Below are 21,247 nucleotides of genomic sequence, written 5' to 3'. Positions count from 1 at the left end.
TACAAATACAAGAAACAACTCTTTTGCTAGTACTCAAAGAAGTTAAATAATTAAAACCCCTTTTCTAATTCCTTTATGATTAGAGAAAACACCTTATAAATAAATGATTAAATAAATAGCATCTCAAATATGAAGATTACTTGGTTACTTGTTTGTAATTCCTTTCACTACTGGCCTCATCATTCCAACTCATGAACTGTTTTGCTCTCTTCTGGGATTGTCTCCGAAAGAGGTGGGATGCTTCAGAGAAGAAACATAGAATTTCCTAAGTGTTAGCACCCGTCTTTTTCCAGGAAGCAATGATATGCTTATAGCTCTCTTTGAATAAGGAGCTGTCTGAATCATATGGTATCCATGTTGCTGATGCAATAGGATCAGGAAAAACGACAGCCGTCAGTTGTTGATTAAGTCTGATAAGTTATCCAGGCTAATGAGGCGGAGGCTTTTCATGCTTCCCCTGCCTAATGTCTCTCATTAAATGTACACTTATTAAATATCCAGATAATTGTGGTAGTCATAATAGCGGTAATAATAGCCACATGATGACAATGGTGAAAAAAGAAAGCATCCTTGAATGGAAGAGGTTTCATTTTGCTGAAGCAAATCAAAAGAGGTTGTAGAACTGCTGTGAGCTGTGTGCAGAGTACATGAGACTATCTAGATGTTCCTTTGCTTTATCATGTTTTTAATAAACTAAAGGTAATTAGCTAGATTTCCTAGGATTACTTGGACACACAAAAGTACAACAAATTTTTAGGGAACACAAATACTTCTCCTGATTTGAGTTTGCATTTTGACCTGAAACTAGCAAAGCAAAGCTAATGCTCAACATTGTAATTTACATTCTACTTCAGTTTCTTATTTATGTTAGTTCAATTTTAGGTCAAATGCCCTTGTGGAGCCACCTTATACTAAAAAGACTATTCAGCCTCAACTGAATGAGACTATTTTTTGTTTGCTTGGTTAGTTGGTTTTGCTTTGCTTTTTACAGATTTGCAGCTGAAGATTTTTTCTTGCTTGTATTTTTCAACTTTTATGTTTGTCAGAGCCTCCAAGTCTGGGGCAGGATGAGATGTGAAGATGTCAGAAAATTCAAGAAACCTTCTATTTTGTAGACTCAAAAGGATTTGATAATAATATGAATTGTCAGTTTTGCTCATCACTCAGTTCTAAAAATCTATACTCAAAACCTTTCATGATTGTCTTATCTCTCAGTAGCATCAAACATAATAAAATCAAAATAAACTTCTGATGAAAATCAGGTTTCAAAATTTTACCGGAAGTTTCTTTTCTGTTTGATTCTTTTTGATCAGCACCAGATATACCAGAAACAAACAAGTTTCTCCAAAATCTCATTTTGTTTTAGCAATACTCCTAGCAAGAAAAAAAAGACAAATATGGAAATGATGCTGTTCAGGTTTTTCTTCTGTCACCTCTATTAATAAGTTCATAAAAGCAATACTAATATTAATATTGGCCTTATTAATTTTCCAAATTAAAAATAACATAGTTAATACAATAGACTCAGCTTTTGAATTTGTGGTGATCTTTCTCTGGTATTAGGAAATTTTGCATCCCTGACAGTTCAGTAGCACTGCTTTCTCTTTTCTCTTAAGTCTAATGTAAGTCTAACGGGCTCATTTAGGCTTGTAATGAACAGTTTAGGATTTTTACTCTCGGGTTCCCAATCTTGGTAGGTGACAGTAGTTTGTTTGCATTTGCCTTATGTATTTGATGCTACACAGTAGTGAAATGCAATCCTTTGCTGTCTATACAATTATTATGATGCCTTTGCAACATGATGTGCTCACTGACACAAGTTTACCTTCCTTTGCCCCAGGCTTGCAACCTGGTAGCATTTGAATGTGCCTGTTCCAAAGAAAGTATTGGTCTTATGACAGTTTTGTGATGTGAAATAAGCTGAAAGTAGGCTCAACTGACCCAATTATAACAACATACCTCAGTCTAGAGACTCTTCTAGCTACTGATGATTGCTTTTCTCATATTTGGAAAAGGCTATGACATGGCCAAGAGAAAGAGAGAGAAATGTCTTTGACCAAGTCTCTGAACTATAGAACTTGTCAGAGACTTTTTTTTCTTTTGTCCTGAAAAGGAAAGCAGAATACCAGAAATATATTTTTGATACTTAATAAAGTCCCAGCTAATGTTGTCGATGAAACAGCAACAGTAGCATTTCCAAAATTTCTATTTTGGAAAAGATTATGGGTAGCAATTTAATTGGGAGAGATAATTAAGGAATTGCAATCATATGGTTTTTACTTAGAGTGTATGATTGTATACCTATTCAGGAATAATAATGGATAGCCTGAAGGGGATTATGGACAATGGCAAAAATCTCCCATCCTTACTTCTTGGCACCCCTCTGCATATTCACTGCTAGTTTGATGGACCACTTTGGAAGTTTACTGTTTGTTAACTGTTTCTTTACTTTATGACGTATAATATGTAGAGTAACATAAAACTAGATAGGAATGAGGAATATGCATTTAAATTAACCTACCTAATGAAAACAAATGAAACAAAATATTTATTGTATACCAGTGCCTTCCGTTCCTGTTTCTTCATGAGATCTAAATTAGTGCTCTTAAGTCTAATTCCCAAAGCAGCTTCCATTGTCTGGGCCCATATGCCAGAATGAACTGCCATTTACATTGTACCAAGAAAGCAGTAAGCATGTTGGGCAAATTTCACACAAATATGCCAGCTACTGGTGATACAGGAGCAGAAATAGTGCATAAGCTTTCTTTGAAAGAAAGAATAAACTAAAAACCAATCACTGAGTACATCAATTTCTCATCCCTGCTGAGGTGCCACAAGGCCCCAAGATTCTTCCTTACAAAGCCACCCACCAGAGAGAAAAAAAAAGAAAAGAAGAAAAATAACAATTCTAATGTTGAGAAAAAGAAGTCAAAAGCAGACTCTAATACTTATGTTCTCTCTGGAGCTCTGTGGAGAATATTCTGTGCTGGTAATTGCTCCTAATCAACTGGATGGAAGAGAAAGCAAAAATAAGAACAACCCATGGCTATATATTTAGTATATGCTTAATTCTTCTCTGACATAGAAGACATCTAGGAGAATCCTAGAAAAGGTTTTACCAGACATTTCTTTTCACCTATCACACAGTTCTAATCGTTCTTTTCTTGGAGTGCTTTCAATACTTTCCTTGAAAATATGTAGCAGCATAATACTCTGTTATTATGGTATAATTGGTCTAGCAATATTTAATATTCTCTATAGCTCAATTGTCACCAAGCTCTAGCCATGCTAGAAAATAGACTTTGAATAAGTAGAACTGTCTCAGCTAACTCACCCTACCTGGAAATAGGAAATCACCATAGGATTGTGATAATCTTTGAAACCTAGTACTTTGGGCAGGATAAATATTGGGCTCATACATGATGCATACTCATGCAAGGACTCATATCGTGTCTCCCTCAATTGTAACTGAGTTACGAAGTTGTCTTGACTTTGTATATTGGAATAAAATTGACTAATATTCATTACAAATAAACTGTACCCCAAACAGTTCTTAGAATAGATACTTCCAAAGAGCTGACAGAACAGAGCACTATTATTTTTACATCATGTGCCCTCCTTATCCAAGGATAAGGCAATACCCTAGACCTAACATTTATGACAGCCCCTAAAATAGCCACCAAGAAATTGTGTATTTAATTCTTAGTCTTTCAATATTTTTTAAATGTTTTTCAGGCATAAGCTAGAGTTACTCATTCGTGCTTCCTTCCATATTGCTTGGATCAGTGAAGACAATTATCTTAGCAGCAAATTAATGTGAATTTCACTACACAAAATTTTGAAAAAAAATTGAACAAGAGTAGCAATACACATAAAAGCCACATCTTAGGCTCATGGGCTATGCATGTATTTTTTTAATTGACATAAATCTTGGAAAAATTTCCTTGTATAGCTGTGACCACTAAATTATAACACTCCTGAAGGACTCAGCTATGTTTTTTGCATCCCTATAATTTCAGATTACAGAATATCTGACTAGTAGTAGGTACTCAATAAATACTCGATTAAAAAATTAAGCCAATGGGACATTGTAACCTATGTTTTGTCTCTTAATGTAACACCGTATCTTGCAGATTTTAACAATTAGTCACATCTACGCAGTATATAATAAGCTAGCTAGTTCTTCAACACTGACTTGGAAAAAGTTAACTTATTTCATTCCTTTTTACCCTAGACATGTTTCACAGCGTGATCTATATGTAACCCTTTTAAAGGAAACCGGTCTTCTCAAGTCTCTTCAGAAGTTAAAAGGATATTTATAAAAGAAATGATGATATACCTGAAACCATGGGTATGGAACCGGAAATAGCAATTTGACCACAGAAGTTTTTTCACAACTCATATACTACTACCCAATGATCTAGGATCCATGTGGCCTCACAAAATATATGAGAATAGCCACTCATAGTGTCAATCTTTAGAACCTGAATGAAAAGAAAAAAAAAATTATGGTGAGAAGAGGAAATGACACAGGAGCACACATGGTGATGGTGGTGAGGACAGAGATGTGGTAGTTGAAATCTATTAATGGTAAATCACTAAGAGAAGACCCTAAAACTCCTAAAATCCTTAAATGACCTTGAGTTTGGATCCATTTCCTTGAGGGCCAGTCCTATTACTGATCATCTGCTTAGATATCTATGAAAGCCCACTACTGAAACCACTCCATATGTATTCTTTTGTTTTTGTTTTTGTTTTTGAGACGGAGTCTTGCTCTGTCGCCCAGGCTGGAGTGCAGTGGCACAATCTCGGCTCACTGCAAGCTCTGCCTCCCAGGTTCAAGCCATTCTCCTGCCTCAGCCTCCCGAGTAGCTGGGACTACAGGTGCCTGGCACCATGCCCGGCTAATTTTTTGTATTTTTAGTAGAGACGGGGTTTCACCGTGTTAGCCAGGATGGTCTTGATCTCCTGACCTCGTGATCTGCCCACCTTGGCCTCCCAAAGTGCTGGGATTACAGGTGTGAGCAACCATGCCCGGCCCTCCATATGTATTCTTAAGCTGGCTTTTCTTTAGCTAGCTTAAGTAATACTTTATTCCTCATAATCAAATAATCCTAGTGAAAAGCACTTGGAGTATTTTCACATTTGTGAGTAAGTTAAAGGTGTTTTGTTTTTTTGCATTACTTAGCCCTCTTCTCTCAAAAGATGATTAAGGGAGATGAATGGAAAAACAAGGAAGGAAGGATACTAGAAAGTTAGGTAAGGTCTTACTAGTCTTCCAGGATCCAGGACAGAGCCTCACTGATAATTGTGGGCTTCCTTCTGCTTACTGGATGGATGTAATAATTAGCATCAATATTCTGTGTATCTGAGATGAGCTATATAGACTAGGAAGTCTTATAAAGGCCAGGTCACAAGATAAATCTAGGAAAAACTTAAGAGATACTTCTTAATCTGTAATGTTAATAAGAATAATCTGAAAGTCACGTTAGAAATGCAAATTCTTATTCAATAGATGTAAACTAGGGCCTAAGATTCTGCATTTTCACAAGCTTCCATGTAATTTCAATGCTGCTGATCTGTCCAATACATTTTGAGTAGCAAGAACGAAGGGACCCTTAATATAATTACACAACCTTTCTCATTTATTCTCTGCAGGGTAGTAAAATAGAAGATGACCATTGAAACCAGACAAATTCACCATTTCCAAGCTGTGTGGCTTTGAACAACTCATTTAGCCTATCAGCATTTTTGTTTCCTCATTTGTAAAATGGTGAGGATAATATTTATCTTGCAGAATTCTAAAAATTAAATGTTATTAAATATGTAAATTTCACAATAGCTCCTAAGCAAGTGGTATTTATTTTTCAATTCATTCACTATGTTAATTAGAAAGCATTTATTGAACAGTATGCAATTTTCTACAATAAATGCTGGAGAGGAAGAAATACATGATCTCTGCTCTAAAGAGTTTATAAACCAATAAAAGTAAAAAATTGTCTACAGGATTATATCTTGTGACATATAATAAAAAAATTCCATAGAGAAAAACAAAATGCTTTGGAGTTTTGAAAAAGGCAGGTTGACAGAGAGGAAGGAGAAAAAGGTGGAAAAATCAGAGAATGTTTCAAAAAGGAGGCTGCATTTCAACTAAATCTGTATTGTTGGATAAGAGTTCATCGAACAGAAAAGATGGGGGCTATCATTTCAAGTAAAGGAAGAAGCTTGTAGAAATCATGGTATGTGAAAACTGTGGCTTTTTAATGCCTCCAGAATTTCAATGTGGCAAAACTAGGTTGAACTGGGAGGAGGCAAGGAAGACAAAGCTAGCTGCATCTAAAAGCAAAGGCCTTGTATGACATGCTGGCATCCTGGGACAGTCTGCACCTCCTAATATAGCTTTCATCACACCTTATTACAATTAAAAACTAGCTCATGTATAACTCTGCAACTCTAATATAAATGTCTGGTCCATAACAGGTACTCAATGAGTTCTTGTTGACAGAATAAATGCATCATAAATATTAAGGGGAGAGAGTTCTTGGGGAAGGGGGAAAAAGGCCTAAAATCATATTCCACAGACAGATCCCATAGACAGCTGCCTGTTCTGCTTATCCTGCAGTGACTTTGGCCCACGTGGGGGCTCTAGCATAAATATATGTCTTAGAGCAACACCAAGCATTTTTTATTTGGCATGATTGTTACATTATATAACAGAAACAACCATCCCATTATACAATCTATTGCATGCATTCCATTTGGCCTCCCTGTGATGATTCAATCTCTTAGTGGTGCTTAAGATGGTAAAGGTTGAGAGAAACTATTATACTCTAAGCAGATTGAGATCATCAGATGAAAACTATGATGTGTCACAATGCACCCACCATCGCTTGTAACACAAAGTTCAGTAATATAGCTTGCAGCTACTGGTTGATTAGAACAGCTTTCCAGACCAGGACTTCTGCTTTCCTAACACGCAGAAGCACAAGGCTGCTTGTTTTCCCGAAGAAGCAGGATGGCACAGTCTCCAGTGAACAATATGATTTCGATATAGAAAGCCTGCTTACATCTCACTTCATTTTCATTCCATCTATTGATTTCTTCAGGATTGTGCACATGTATTGGAATATCTTTATTGAATCCCCCAGGCATTCCAAGTAAACATAAACAGAATAATTAGGAACAATAGTAAAAGAATCATTGTAAAGCAGAGCATGTCTTCATATTATATTAGAAATAGAAACCTTGGATTTATCAGATGGAACTATTTTAGGGCTGGCTTTAGGCAGAATTAAGCAGGAAAATCTCATCTTCTACAACAGGACAGCACAGTGGTGAAGGGCATGGGCTGGAGGCAAGTAATCTGGATTTGAAACTCTACTTGAAGACTTTCTGGCTTTGTGATTTGGGATGTATTGCTCAATCTTTCATGCTCCAAGCTCATCATCTATAAAGTGGGAATTATACAATTACTTAACCCACAAGGATATGGGGAGTTAATCCATAAAATATGACTTAGAATAATAACGACACTCGAGAGCTTAATATATGTTATCTATTCTTATAATCTTCAGAGCCTCCACTCTACTAATTCAGTAAATATCCCTACAACCAGAGTACCCCATTCTATATTTTAAATGTCTCCAATATTATTTTTGTCCTTTTGCATACTTGTATTTCTAGCAAGAGTTCGAGTCATTTATATGTTTGTGTAATTGTGTCCTCACAAAATGTTGCCCCTGTCCAAAACCTTTTTATCTTTCCTTTCATCTTTCACTGTGAAAAGAAAAACACTTTTTAAAAGTTATTAAGAAATCCACAGCATTAATAATCAAGTGGTGAGAAAACTCCTACCCCAGCCCACAGCCAAAGCCCCTGAAGTTACAGCAATATACAGTCATCCATGCAACAAATATTTACTGAAGTGTCAGATACTCCTGGACGCTGGGGGCACAAAGATAAACAAGGCAATGTAGATGCTGAGTATTCACTGGGGAGCATGGGAGCACCAGAAAATGGAGCTTAAATCAGTCTCATGTAGGGGAGGAAATGGTGTCAGGAAAGATTTTCTCCCTATATCCTTGTAGACTTTTCTAGAGTTGTTTAATGACACGCATCAGTTTTCCTTTGTTGTTTGACATTCAACTGGTTAGAAGACAAAGTCTTCTTTCTCGTTCCTCAATAAATCCTAAAAACATATCCTTCCACACATCTATAATGCTCGGAGAACTGGAAAAAATATAATGATTGTCCAACTCAGAAGTTAGAGACTTGAGTCACATGCAGAAAACTTTCCTTCGGGTATAACTTATTAACACCATGAAAGCAGCACAAATGCATCCATTCATTCACTCATTCAATTACTCATCCTCACTGTGCCTTCCCGCACACTGCTAACTGTGCCCTCACAACCTGATATGGGTTGGCTGTGTCCCCACTGAAATCTCATATTTAATTGTAACCCCCCTAATTCCCATGTGTCATGGGAGAGATCCAGTGGGAGGTAATTGAATCATGGGGGTGGGTCTTTCCTGTGCTGTTCTCATGAAAGTAAGTCTCATGAGATCTGATGGTTTTATAAAGGGGAGTTTCTCTACATAAACTCTCTTGCCTGCCGCCATGTAAGATATGACTTTGCTCCTCATTTGCCTTCAGCCATGATTATGAGGCCTCCCCAGCCATGTGGAACTGTGAGTCAATTAAATCTTTTTCCTTTATAAATTACAGTCTTGAGTATGTCATTATTAGCAGTGTAAGAACAGACTAATGCACAACCCATGTCAACAATGTTAGACGAAACAGATCTATTAAAGAAAGTGTCCCTGTCCGTGTGGGAGCTAAAAATAGTTGAAGATGTATCTTATAATAGAAATAAACAAAAATAAAATGAAATATATGATTAAATACCATTGAATTGTTTAATAAATGACTTGAAGTTCTGGGAAAAAAACATCAGCTAAGATAGCAAATACCGAAAGTTTTACCTCAAGTGCCACTCGTATCAACTGGAAGTAGATGCCTAGAAAACTGTGTTGCCAGTGATAATGTGACTGCCAGACTCAGAAGGAAACAGCTTAGGGGCCAATGTTGGTCATGTCACAAGAATCAGAAGTATCAGCACTTTGCTACATCTTTGTCATGGTGTGCTGGCTATGTAGCATGACAGTTAAGAAAAGTGGTTGTAATATACTAGACTTGGATTCTGCTGCTTGTTAGCTCTGGGACCTTAGGAAATATATTCAACTTCTCTGGGCTTCAGTTTTCTCAATTAAAAAGTGAAGATACTATATCTCAAAAAATGTTAGCTATTATCAATTAGTCTGTAGCTTCATGAAGGACAGAGCCAAGTGTGTCTCAGTCATCTTTACATCCCTGATATATGGTCCAACAAGCATCTTCTCTTCACACACACACACACACTCACACACACATACACACACATACACAATGGGAAGGGTATTTAAAAGAATTGGGATTGGAGAAGAACTATAAAAGATGGTTAGACTATTAAGTCAAGGAGCATGAGAGAAGAAGTTACTATTTGGGCAAAAACAAGTTGGCAAGACATGGAAACCAAATGAGTATGACAGTCACGGACTAAAGAAGAGACAGACAAGCCAGAAGGAAAGATAAATAGTATCCAAACAACTTCGACTTTGGAAAACACAAAGAGATCATCTCATTTATATTTCGTTTTGTGAAGAAAGACAACTGAAGCTCAGAGGAGTTTAAATAGCTTATAGTGGGAGATACTGGCATAGCTAAGATTACAACCCAGATTGCCTGACACATACTTCAGTGCTCACTTGGGAAGGAACTGGAAGAAAACGCTGGGAAGCTGGTCTAAAATCATATGATAGAATTCTCCATATGGAAAGTTCACTCCTTACATGATGAGGATCTCTCTACTCTGTTACGAACAGAATAAAATAGAATAAAATTCCCTGGAGGGCTCCTTTGTGGGACATATAGTGGGACATATAGTGACAGATAGTGAGGCCACAAAGCAAAGCACTATTAATCAGCAAGAGTCAAGAATATGAACTAAAAACATTTCAAGCTTACTTATACAAAAACAGTACCCAACAGTGTTGGGAAGTGGGGGAGCAATGGGCTGATGCTTAAGTGGAGATTAGATAAGGAAGCTAGGAGGAGAATTTCCTTTACCCTGAAAACACCACATTGTATTTGTAATGTGCCACATACTATCTGAAGGTGAAAACTACACATAATGCTTTGCTTGATACTTTGTGGGCTTTTTTTGTTTGGGTTTTTTTTTTCTTTTATGAAGAGCTCAAGATATTCTCTTAGATATTAACTATTACTCATAACATCTATGCCCTTTTGTTTAGGGCCAGACATATTTTTATTCTCATTTTATAATAGAGCAACAATTAATAGTCAAATATGAAAAACATTCTGGTTTATTGACTTCTATCACCTTATTTCTTACACTTGATGCTTGTTCTACCCAAAGACAAGAAACCAGCACCAAATGTCTTCCCTAGGTAGGTAAATGTTGCTCATTTTTATTTGTCATCTAATAAATAAATGCCAGATTTGGAGGTGGAACCTTCAAAGTGAAGTTGCCTCATCCTGAGAAAATGTTGGTGTCTGTTTACATCCATATATTAATGGAATAATCTTCCAGATCAGTCAGAGTACTTGAGACACAATCAGTGATACATATGCCCCCATTGTTCTTAATTAGCTTCTGATTAAAATGTCTTCTCATGCTCTTCAAGCTTAATTGTTGTCATTGACATCCATGAAAGTACTCTTGCAAGGATTTCTGTATTGAGAATTAGAGGCAGGGAATCTATAGTGAAGCACTGTGTCCCCAGGAAGTTCTTCTCTCTCCCCTGATTATAATCAGTCTCTGACTGCCATCACACAAGAATTATAATACCTAGGTAATAAACACCCCGAAGACATACTGTGACTGTAATATTTGGGTTCTTCAGGCTAAGGGGCCCTGCAGTGGCAGCGTTTTGTGTTCAGCAGTGCTCAGCAGTTCCATCCCGAATTTTCTTTCATCAGTAGATAGTGTTTACTTCTCTTCTCCACTGGGACGTAAGCATTGCAGAGAAGAATTTGGGACTAAATTCCACCATAGTGTTCTTCGCAGTGAACCTCGGGATTTTTTTTTTTTTTTTTAAAAACATGGATGGTACCCTTAGCCAACTGCATAGCAGATTTGTTTTTCTAAGTCTGCATGTGCATTGCAGTCTTTGGGAAGTATTTTTTAGTCACAGATCCCTAAGCCATTTCCTAGTCCATTTAATCAGAATCTGTACAGAGGTTAAGAGCAAGGGCTCTGGAGTCAGCAGTCTGAGTTTGTATCCTGACTCTAAAATGCAAACCTGGGACAGGTATTTAAACCTAGTGCCTCAGTTTTCTCATGCATGAAAATGCAGTTAATTATACCTACCTCATGAGGGTGTGCTTAGAATAGCACCTGTCCCATATAAACACAACTTAAGTATTGGTTATGATGGTGGTAGAGGAAATGGAGCTAGGACTTGACTAAATCCTTCCTGAAGCCCATCCTACCTCTGGACATTTTAGATTGGGAAGTCAATAAACCCCTTTTATTTTTTAACTCTTTTTGAGTTTGGTTGTTCTGTTATTTTCAACTTACATGGATCCAGTGCTTAGTCTAGGCTGAGCAGCCTCATCTGGGCATTCTACCAATACAATAGAAAAAGCACCAGTCAGAAAACTTGAGTCCTAGTCCAAATGCGACTCTATCTAGAAGCATATATTTCAGAAGCCTTGGCAGTGTTAATTTGATTACATATGAGTCTGGGCATTGACATCCAATAATCTACGTACCAAAATGTCTCACCCCTCAATTCTGTTTATCTAATATATAAGGAGACTGAACTAGAAAAGCCTGAAGGGTGGTCAAGCTTAAGGAGTCAACATTTTTAATCTTCTCCTGGAGGCCAAGGGGTGGACTGAATTTTGTAGTTCATTGTACAAGCTCTTCTTCTCTTGCAGACGAGTGTGATTCCCCTCCTCTTTGAAGATGAATAGGAGGGAGGTGTTGAATGCTGCTAATTCTCAGAATGGAAACCAAGGTAACAGGAGAAAACAATACCAGAGGGGTGCTGATTCTAGACGGCTTATGAATACAGAAATTACCTGTCTTTGTTACATGTTTAGAGCTGAGCCTTCCTATAATTTATCTATGCATCTCAAGAGGCTTTATACAATACACTGAGATATTTTCTTAAGTAGAAGAGACTAAAAAACAACATTAAAAAAAAGCAACCATCCTTTTTGTCTGATTGTTCTTCCATGCTGCTTGTCCAAGACTGGTTTAAGGTAACCTAACTGTGCACATGAGTGCTTTAGGCTGTGGCTGTGCAGTATCCAAACACCCATTTGAGAAGTGAATTCTAAAACAGGGAACACAGACTGACCACTTAAAGGCTTAATGTTTAAAATCAGTACTTTTCAGATAAAAATCCAGTTTTCTGGCCACTCTAGAACAAAAATTGGAAGATCTGGCAACACCAGATCGGCATTCCCCATCACAACAATAGGCTAATACTGAGCAGCAGCTGTCCCAGGACTGCGTCCAGTTTGCTGCAGTTCCCTGCAGTTCCCAACCTCCCTGACATCAGTGGGACTCAGAGGCTGGCAGTATTCAACATTCAGCTCCTGCTCTTGTCTTCTCACACTTGGCCAGACTCACTCATTTCTACTAGTTGTTAGATATTCATAGGTATTTGAGTTTGTAACTCTAGCTTGCCTTTAAACTTTGTCCACATCCAAGCTGATGGGTCTAAATTCACCTTCCTGAAAATCAAGTGGAATGCTTCAAATGGTACCACAAACAGTGGGGAAGAACACTGGCTCTATGATGTCATATCATCAGTTTAACTATTTACTTTCCAATAATTCCAGATGAGATTCTATAGGCATAGTAATGTTACTGCATGTATTATGAACTTCTAATGTGGACTTACACCTTTGTGTACCACAAAGAAGTGATGGTTCTTTAGATCACCTAATGAGATGAATTGAGGAAGACTTCTGGAATAGGCCTCAAATAGCTTTAGAGATTAGCCTGAAGCCTTCTCTTCATTTTCCTCATTTCCCTTATGGAGCTTAGGTCAGAAACTGCTTTTCCAGCACCATCTATTAGGAGCACATGAAATGTCAGGCCAGATTTATGGATTCAGGACTTGACACTGGATCATAATTCAGTTTAGAGTAGAAGGAACAAGAATGCCACAAATGACTTGGAGCCAATTGCTTTGTGGTCACAAGAACAACACTAAAAAGAGAGCATTGGTTTCTTAAGCCAAGCTACTCCTCTTTCCACCCCTGCCCCAACTCTTGTTTTGGTACATATACTGGTTACAAAATACTAAGTATGCAATTACAACAAAGACCTAAAAATCTGCTTACCATTTCTGCTACTTTTTTCAGACATCTGACTGTAAGCTTCTTCTCTGTTACCACCATGTCCTGTCTTTTTTGTCCTCCCAGTTCCTCACTGCTACTGAATCTCTCTGCTTTTATGGGTGGCTGCACCCTTCACCAAATTGTGACTGTGTGAAAAGAGCACATCTTATGCATTATTGCTCCCCCTATTCCTAAGCATGTTACTTCTGCACTGTAGAATCTATTTACAGTTACTTAAATGATTGATGGCCTCCAGTACGTCAACCCTTCCTCTCATTCCAGGACATCAGTTTATTTCTGAGTTCATTTACTTCACTACCAAATTCAAACCCCATCATCAGCCATCTTAGTGAATTCTTGCATTTCATTTTCTTTCATCTGTCTTTGCCAAGTTACCACACTGTCAAGGGTGACCAGAATTAGCTCTGTAACTAGAAGTTTTGAAGATATGTTTATGTGTTCTAAAGCAAATACACTCTGTAAACTAGTAACTGATACTTCACAGACATATAGTGTAATACTTCTAGTCAGTCATATCATAGCACATATTCCCCAAATGCTCTAGAATCTTCAGTTTCCCAACATCCCACACTCTTCAGTCTATTAGATGACCTAATCCACCTATGAAATTTAAATAACCTCATTTTCACTCCCTTAATTTCCTATTTCCCTTTTTAAAATATCATTGCATTGTTATTTCTCTATTTTTATTTGTCCATATTTGTTATCTAATTGATCAATTTGTTCATTTGTTCCTTCCCATCCCATAATCCCTGGGACTTTTTTCTGAATCCCTCTTCTTCTCTCTTACGCTCATCCTCCCTCTCTCTCTTTTCCTCTCCATTTCTATTCTGTTTGTTATTGTCTTACTTTCATTCACTTCTTTTATCTACAGCAGCTCTTTCAAAGGTTAACTGTGAGTTCACAATTGGCAAGTGCAAGCTGTTTCTAAATTCTATTCCTCCTAAACCCTTGCATTTTTCAGTGCTGTTTATCACTCATTTTACATTCTTTGTAACAGTAACTTTTTTGACACTGCCACATTTTTGTTCTATTACTTTTTCAAATACTTCTTACCTACTTCCCATTTGTGGCTCCTCCTTATCCCACACTCTCAATCACACAGATTTCTAATCAATTTTGTTTCTTCCTTCTTCTTTGTACCCCCTTGTGCAATCAGTCCCCAAGTCCTGAAGTGTACTTCAGGGGAGAAGAGACACATTTAACTTGCCATGTTGTCATCTAGTATTCAATTTGAACATCTCAGTCTCTTTTCAGGTGCCTAAGATGTTCTAGAAATATACTCTGGAAAACTTCAAGTCAGATATTAAAATCAGGAATGGGGCTAAAGCTATAAAAATCAGAAAAGTAGTTCACTAGTTGACATGTAACAGGTGAGATGATGCTTGGGCATATTTATCTTCTGCTTCTATAGCTAGTTGGGGATTTAGTTCAGAGAAAATACATTTCTCATGCCCAAGCTCCAATTTACTCCCTTCCTACTATGAGGAGAAAAAGGAGAAATAAGTTTTTTTTTATGGGGGATCATTTCTGTAGCAAGCAAGAGAAATCCAGCTCAAACAAGCTTAGACTAAAGTAGGGGATGTATTCACAGGCATGATTAGACTTGAGAAAGGGAAGCAGTGGCTCTGGGAAAACTAGAACAACTGATTATTTCTTATCCATTGACCATACTTTTATTTCACTTCAACTATGTTCTCTTTGCTTAACTTTTTTGACGATACTTGAATCATGGCAACTTGAAGTCTGGGTTCATATAATCTCCTTTCATTCAACACAGAAAAAAAATCTGTTTCCTGTATTCTCCAATTTGAAAAAAAAAAAAAGTAGAAAAGACTTTTGTAGGGCCAGTTCAGGAGATATACAAGGTGGGCCTCCCTAATCAGAAAATCTGAAACTTAAAATGTTCCAAAACCCAAAAGTTTTGAGCACCAACATGATGCCACAAGAGGAAAATTACACACCTGAAATCATGCAATAAGTTGCGGTCAAAATGCAGACAAAACATTGTTTCCTAAGGCTATGTGTATAGATGTATATGAAACATAAATAAAATTCTTGTTTAGACTTGGGTTCTATCCCCAAGATATGTCATTATGTATGTGCAAACATTCCAAAATCAAAATATATATGTATGTGAAATCTGCAACACTTCTGGTCCCAAGAATTTCAGATAAAGAATATTCATCCAATACTAACTGCTCCCCCAATACCCCAATCCATCAGATTGCTTGTGCATATAGGGTCATACAAAAAGCTGACAGCTCTCATTTGCATAAAACAAGATCCATAAAATGAGGACCTATATAGCACCAACCTCAAGCCAAAATCAGTTCAGACCCAACACTTGATCCTTATTTTAGTAGAATGACCCATCTTTATAAAGATTTGCTCTCAAATTTTAAGCATCCTTTCTTTCAGCCAGGAAAGTTGATTTTAATCTTTTAGTCCTGAAAATTTAACTGTTCCTAGTTAAAAAATCAGGATTTTATGTTATCTATGGATACTGAGTTCAGAGAGAAAGATTAAGCGCAGCTCTTGCTAGTCTTAGAATATCAGAAATCAAAATTACTTTGATAGAATTCACCAAATGGATTACATGGCAATGGTACTTGCATGTATTTTACAGGTGACAGGGCAATTTTGTAAAACTCTTAAAACTGTCCATCAGGCTGAACTTAGGTTGAATTAATGTGGTGGTTGGGATGGCACAGGCCTGCAACAGAAGACAAGTGCAAAGCCATGCTGTTTCTCTGCTCCCTCTTCCCTCTGTTGTAGCATTGTCATTGCCACTTTCTTCCATCACTAGTGACCCCTAGGGAACCAAATGCTTCCATTACACTAAGACTTTCCCTTTATTTGAGGTCAGAAATATAAATTGGTGAAGAAATCTCTTTTTCTCACAGTTCAAATTCCACATAAAGTATTAGTTCCCAGATTATAACTCACCTGATATGATACCTAAATGATTAAAAATGATTCCAAAGACCTGGATAATACACTTACAAACTTAAGGTCCCATTCTGACAGTCTTTTGTCAGCAAAATACTAAAGGGAGAGAAAAGTCCGGCGTATTAGATTGTGGGTTACTATATGTGTCTGAAAATAGATGTAATGGAAATTTCAGAAAGCCAAACAATCAAATAGAGAGATAGCTGCCCCCATGCTTCTCTCAAATGGAAATCTTCTTTTTTGGGGTAATGCAATTGAAAACAATTTTCTATGTAAGACACAAAAACCACAGTTGAGAAAAATAAAAGTTTATAGAATCAGAAAATTCTTTCCAATCCATCTACCACAAAGGCTGATAAAAATCAAAGCTTGAAACAAGTCGATACAGACCCCAATTCACAAATTCAGCTTGCCTTAGCTACTGCTGCCACTTTTTTGTTTAAATTGGATACTCAAGGTCAGTAGTTGTAGAATCAGTAATTGATAATGCATTGTGTTAAACTCACATGTGTAACAGTGAATTCTATAACAATGACTGCTATAGTAAGAAACTGTTGTTAATGCCTTCAGTGCTCCAAACAAAAAATAATACTAATGAATCTGCTGAGTACTGATGGAAAGAATGTAATACGCATTTCCACAGAAATGTCTTGTAATTTAGGATTAATTAATGTCCAATTATTGTAAGCTGTTACTAATAAATTTTAAAAGTCAGCTCTGCACTTCCATTTTGTAATGTTTTTATAAAATGGAACATTAGATGTTTTTAATCTTGTCTGTTCTTGCAAAATACCCCAGATAACATGCTGTTTTGCATTTCAAATAATATATACTCATTTAAATGCAAAACCAGGGTCCAATCAGAATATGATGGCAATCAAATTACAATATTCAATGAAGAGTTTGCCAAGCTGACTTCATTAGTAAACTATCATGAATTTCAAGATCTTACAGGGTTTCTATTTGTTTGTACAACTGCAAAGGGCTCAATTACAGAGATTTGAGAGAGTCTAAAAATAATATCAGACTAATTAAAAGTTTCAACTGGATTTGGGCTAGCACTGTTTTGAAACTCTTTTTAATCCATTTGACTTTCAAAATGGACTTAGGAAACTAAGGCTCTGTTTTTCAGCTATTGAATTAAAAACAAACAGGCGAAAAAGAAAACAAACAAAAAACAGTGAAACCCGGAGCCTTCCTCTTTCTGGTATCTAAGAAAACACAGAGGACTGTGCAGATCTGTCTGAAAAGACCAGCCGTGAGAGTGCTGCTCCACGTCCTCTTGGGCTCCTAGGGGAACTCGGTGTCATTTTCTGGCATTATTGTGCATATTGAAAACAAGCTGGAAGAGGCTGTAGCTTCAAGTTACTGAATCTTCGAAAAATGCAGGCAAGAACTTCAGTCTTTGAAGTCATTTTCCCTTTGGGAGGTAAGATCCAGGTAATCAGGAAAAGCTCAGGAGGTCGGGCTATTATGATAATGCTCTGCCAGTGCAGTTGCTGCTCACGATATTACATCTTTTGGATCATCAAACTTTGTGGAAACTCCCAGCAAGACTTCTGTCTCAACAGGTGCTTTCTTTGTTTGACAAACAGGGCAGTGATAGGGTTTGGGATAGAAAGTACTTACGTTGCCAATTTTTTTTTTCACATTTATCAGTGCAGTAGTGTGGTTCACTGAACATAGCAATATGGGAAAGGCTGCTGGATTTTTTTTTTTTTAATTTTATTGTAAGTTCCACGATACATGTGCAGAATGTGCAGGTTTGTTACATAGATATACATGTGCTGTGGTGGTTTGCTGCATCCATCAATCCATCATCTAGGTTTTAAGTCCCACATGCATTTGCTATTTGTCCTAATTCTATCCCTCCCCTTGTCCCCAGCCCCCAACAGGCCCCAATGTGTGTTGTTCCCCTCCCTGTGTCCATGTGCTCTCATTTTTCAACTCTCACTTAAGAGTGAGAACATGTGGTGTTTGGTTTTCTGTTCCTGTGTTAGTTTGCTGAGAATGATGGCTTCCAGTTTCATCCATGTCATTGCAAAGGACATGATCTCATTCTTTTTTATGGCTGCATAGTGTTCCATGGTGTATATGTGCCACCTTTTCTTTATCCAGTCTATCATTGATGGGCATTTGGGTTAGTTCTAAGTCTTTGTTATTGTAAAGAGTGCTGCAATAAACATATGTGTGCGTGTGTCTTTATGGTAGAATAATTCATAATCCTTTGGGTATATACCCAGTAATGAGATTGCTAGGTCAAATGGTATTTCTGATTCTAGGTCCTGGAGGAATCGCCACACTGTCTTCCACAGGGGTTGAACTAATTTACACTCCTACCAACAGCATAAAAGCGTTCCTACTTCTCCACATCCTTGCTAGCATCTGTTGTTTCCTGACTTTTTAATAATCACCATTCCAACTAGCAGGAGATGGTATCTCGTGGTTTTCATTTGCATTTCTCTAATGCAAATGATGATGAGCTTTTTTTCATATGTTTCTTGGCCATATAAAAGTTTCTTTTTTACCTCTTTATATTTCTGCTTGAACTGCCCTTGTTTTTTCTTTCTTCAACAGAGTTTTAAGCACTCTTGAGATTTTCCATAAGATATGAGATTTTCCATATGAAATGATTGTCTTTAAAGAAATGCTAACTTCTTACTCTAAAGCATCACAAAAATAAATCTCACTAATTTCAAGGTTTCCAAAGTTAAATACTATAAATACTACATTCATTAAACTTCTATTCTGGAGGTTATATAGGTATCAAAGCATCTGTCACTGCCACAGGAAAACATTAGTGGTAGCTAACAGCTTGAGGAAGAGTACAGCCTTGTAATTTGGTTTTATGTTGTGCCTATTAATGTACAAACTACAATGCAAGTAGCATTTATTCCTATGCCATTTAAATGAACAAAAGTTAGATTGTGGCCAAGGCAATGATATCATCATAAACTGAAGGAGGCAAGTGTGCCTTTCAGATCATCAGTGTAATGGTTGTGAGCCTCATTTCAGAGGCTGGGTTTTCTTTAGAGGGCTTCTTTTATGGTTACGTATTTTTAAGGGCAATAACTCATGAATAAAATATCGATGAGTGAGGGAACTCTAAACTCTTGTAAAGCTAACTCAATTATCTATGCAAATGGGAGCATGGGTTGCATAAATCAACAACTTCCCAAGCTAATTCTCTGGTTTCAATTTAGCCAATAGTTGCCACATTTCATCTTTTCTCTTCAACAAACCCTCTACTTTCTCTCTAACCAGAACTGTAGCTAAACAACAAAATGCATCAGCTTGCATTTCATCTCACCTTCTCTTTTTATCAGCAGGAGGAAAGGAGGGAAGCAAAAAGCTGGAAAGCCTACCAGCTGGATAGCAAACCCCTGAAAAGTCCAGTATTGGGGGGAACTCACATAATTTCTAATTTTCATCAGAATCATGTCAAAATTTAGCAAATTCCAGTGTTAAGGCTGACAGAAATTATTTGGCAGTCAGATTTCATTTGTAGGGGGTTTTCTATATGACTGGATTTGTGCTGAGTACAATTTGGGTGGATCTTTGCAAATGAAAATGTCCCTAAGGTTAAAAAAAAAAAAAAAAAGGACTAGATGATCAAAGAAAATAATAGAGTGCCATAAGAAACACAGAAGCTCCTTAAAAAGTAGCTACATTTAGAGGAAATTGTTAGAGGACTGGAAGAAAAACATATCATTAAAGTTCAATAGATGAACGGAGCTGATGTAGGAAAAAGATGCCACACCATTTCTATCAAAAAGAGATCAGAAAGCAGGAGAAAAACACCATCATTTTGTGAAAGTATTAGACGTGGGGTAATATATGAGCTCATCTGAAATATCACACAGCAGTCCCACTTGATGTTACCCACATATCATATTCCTTTATAGTATTTTTAACTTGAGAATACCTTATGTATCAGTTTAGGTAGCAATACTCTTAGGGATTAGAAGTGTTAATTTATCACATAATTCCTATTTTAATAGAAGTTTGCCCAGTTTAACTTTTGACTATTTTAACTTCCTTTTCACCATAATGGAGAACTGATTTTAAACACAATTACATAGTGGTTTTTTAAGAAGGGTACCTGTACTTTTCCAAGAAAAACAATTATCAGGATGAAATTGAGATCATAAATGAAGGTAACTCATACTTTTAAAAAAAGAGATGGTATGAAGACAGATCAAGTCAATTTATGAAAAGAAGAAATGAAATAGGTAGCTATTTGCAGACACTGCTTTGCAGGAGGAAGATGCTCATATGAACATACATGAATGTGTGTCTTTTTAATGTCTACCCAATGCTCCCATGCCTTTCTAACAGAAATCCAGTATCCTTCACTGGATGTGCACTGCCAGGAATCTTAATATACAGTAACATAACAAAAAGAAAGAAAATGTTTCGCTTTCTCTTTTATCTGAGAGTCAGCCCTCATTGCTACCAGACCACTATCGTGGTTTTTTCTTTCTTGTCTCCAGCACTGCCTTGATTCCCCATCCATTCAAGCCCAGGTCTCCAGGCTCCTATACATTCTTTGAGCTCACTATATCCTTCCAATAAATTTGCTTTTGTTTGTTAGTCAAAACCATTTCTGTTGCTCTCAACAAAATAATTATGAAATATGGAATCTTTAAGGCAGCTTAGAAACTGAGAGGACATCAAATGTGGTAAGAAAAAGAGAGGATCAATGTTATCAACACAGAATTTTGAATCATGTCATTAAAAAAGAAAGTTTGTTGGTTGTTGGCCCTGACTCACTATGGGAGTCTCAAGAGGTAAAAGTGATGCTAAGGAGACAGTATCTCCCAAAGAGATGTTTCCCTGAACACATATGCTTGAC

The 21,247-nt window shown here is 37.0% G+C and overlaps 1 long non-coding RNA gene across 1 annotated transcript in view; it reads right to left on the bottom strand.

Annotated features, from left to right (window-relative positions):
- Positions 1-11,682, bottom strand: part of LOC129049726 (uncharacterized) — a 62,348-nt gene extending 50,666 nt beyond the window's left edge. Inside the window, exon 1 of the long non-coding RNA XR_008513007.2 lies at positions 11,642-11,682. This is a non-coding gene — a long non-coding RNA (uncharacterized LOC129049726). The remainder of the gene's footprint in view (positions 1-11,641) is intronic.
- Positions 11,683-21,247: the final 9,565 nt, after the last annotated feature.

Source organism: Pongo abelii, chromosome 15 (assembly GCF_028885655.2).
Source record: "Pongo abelii isolate AG06213 chromosome 15, NHGRI_mPonAbe1-v2.0_pri, whole genome shotgun sequence".
Lineage (NCBI taxonomy): Eukaryota > Metazoa > Chordata > Mammalia > Primates > Hominidae > Pongo > Pongo abelii.
Note: the sequence above shows the minus strand (reverse complement) of the source record. Positions and strands in the feature narration are given on the sequence as shown.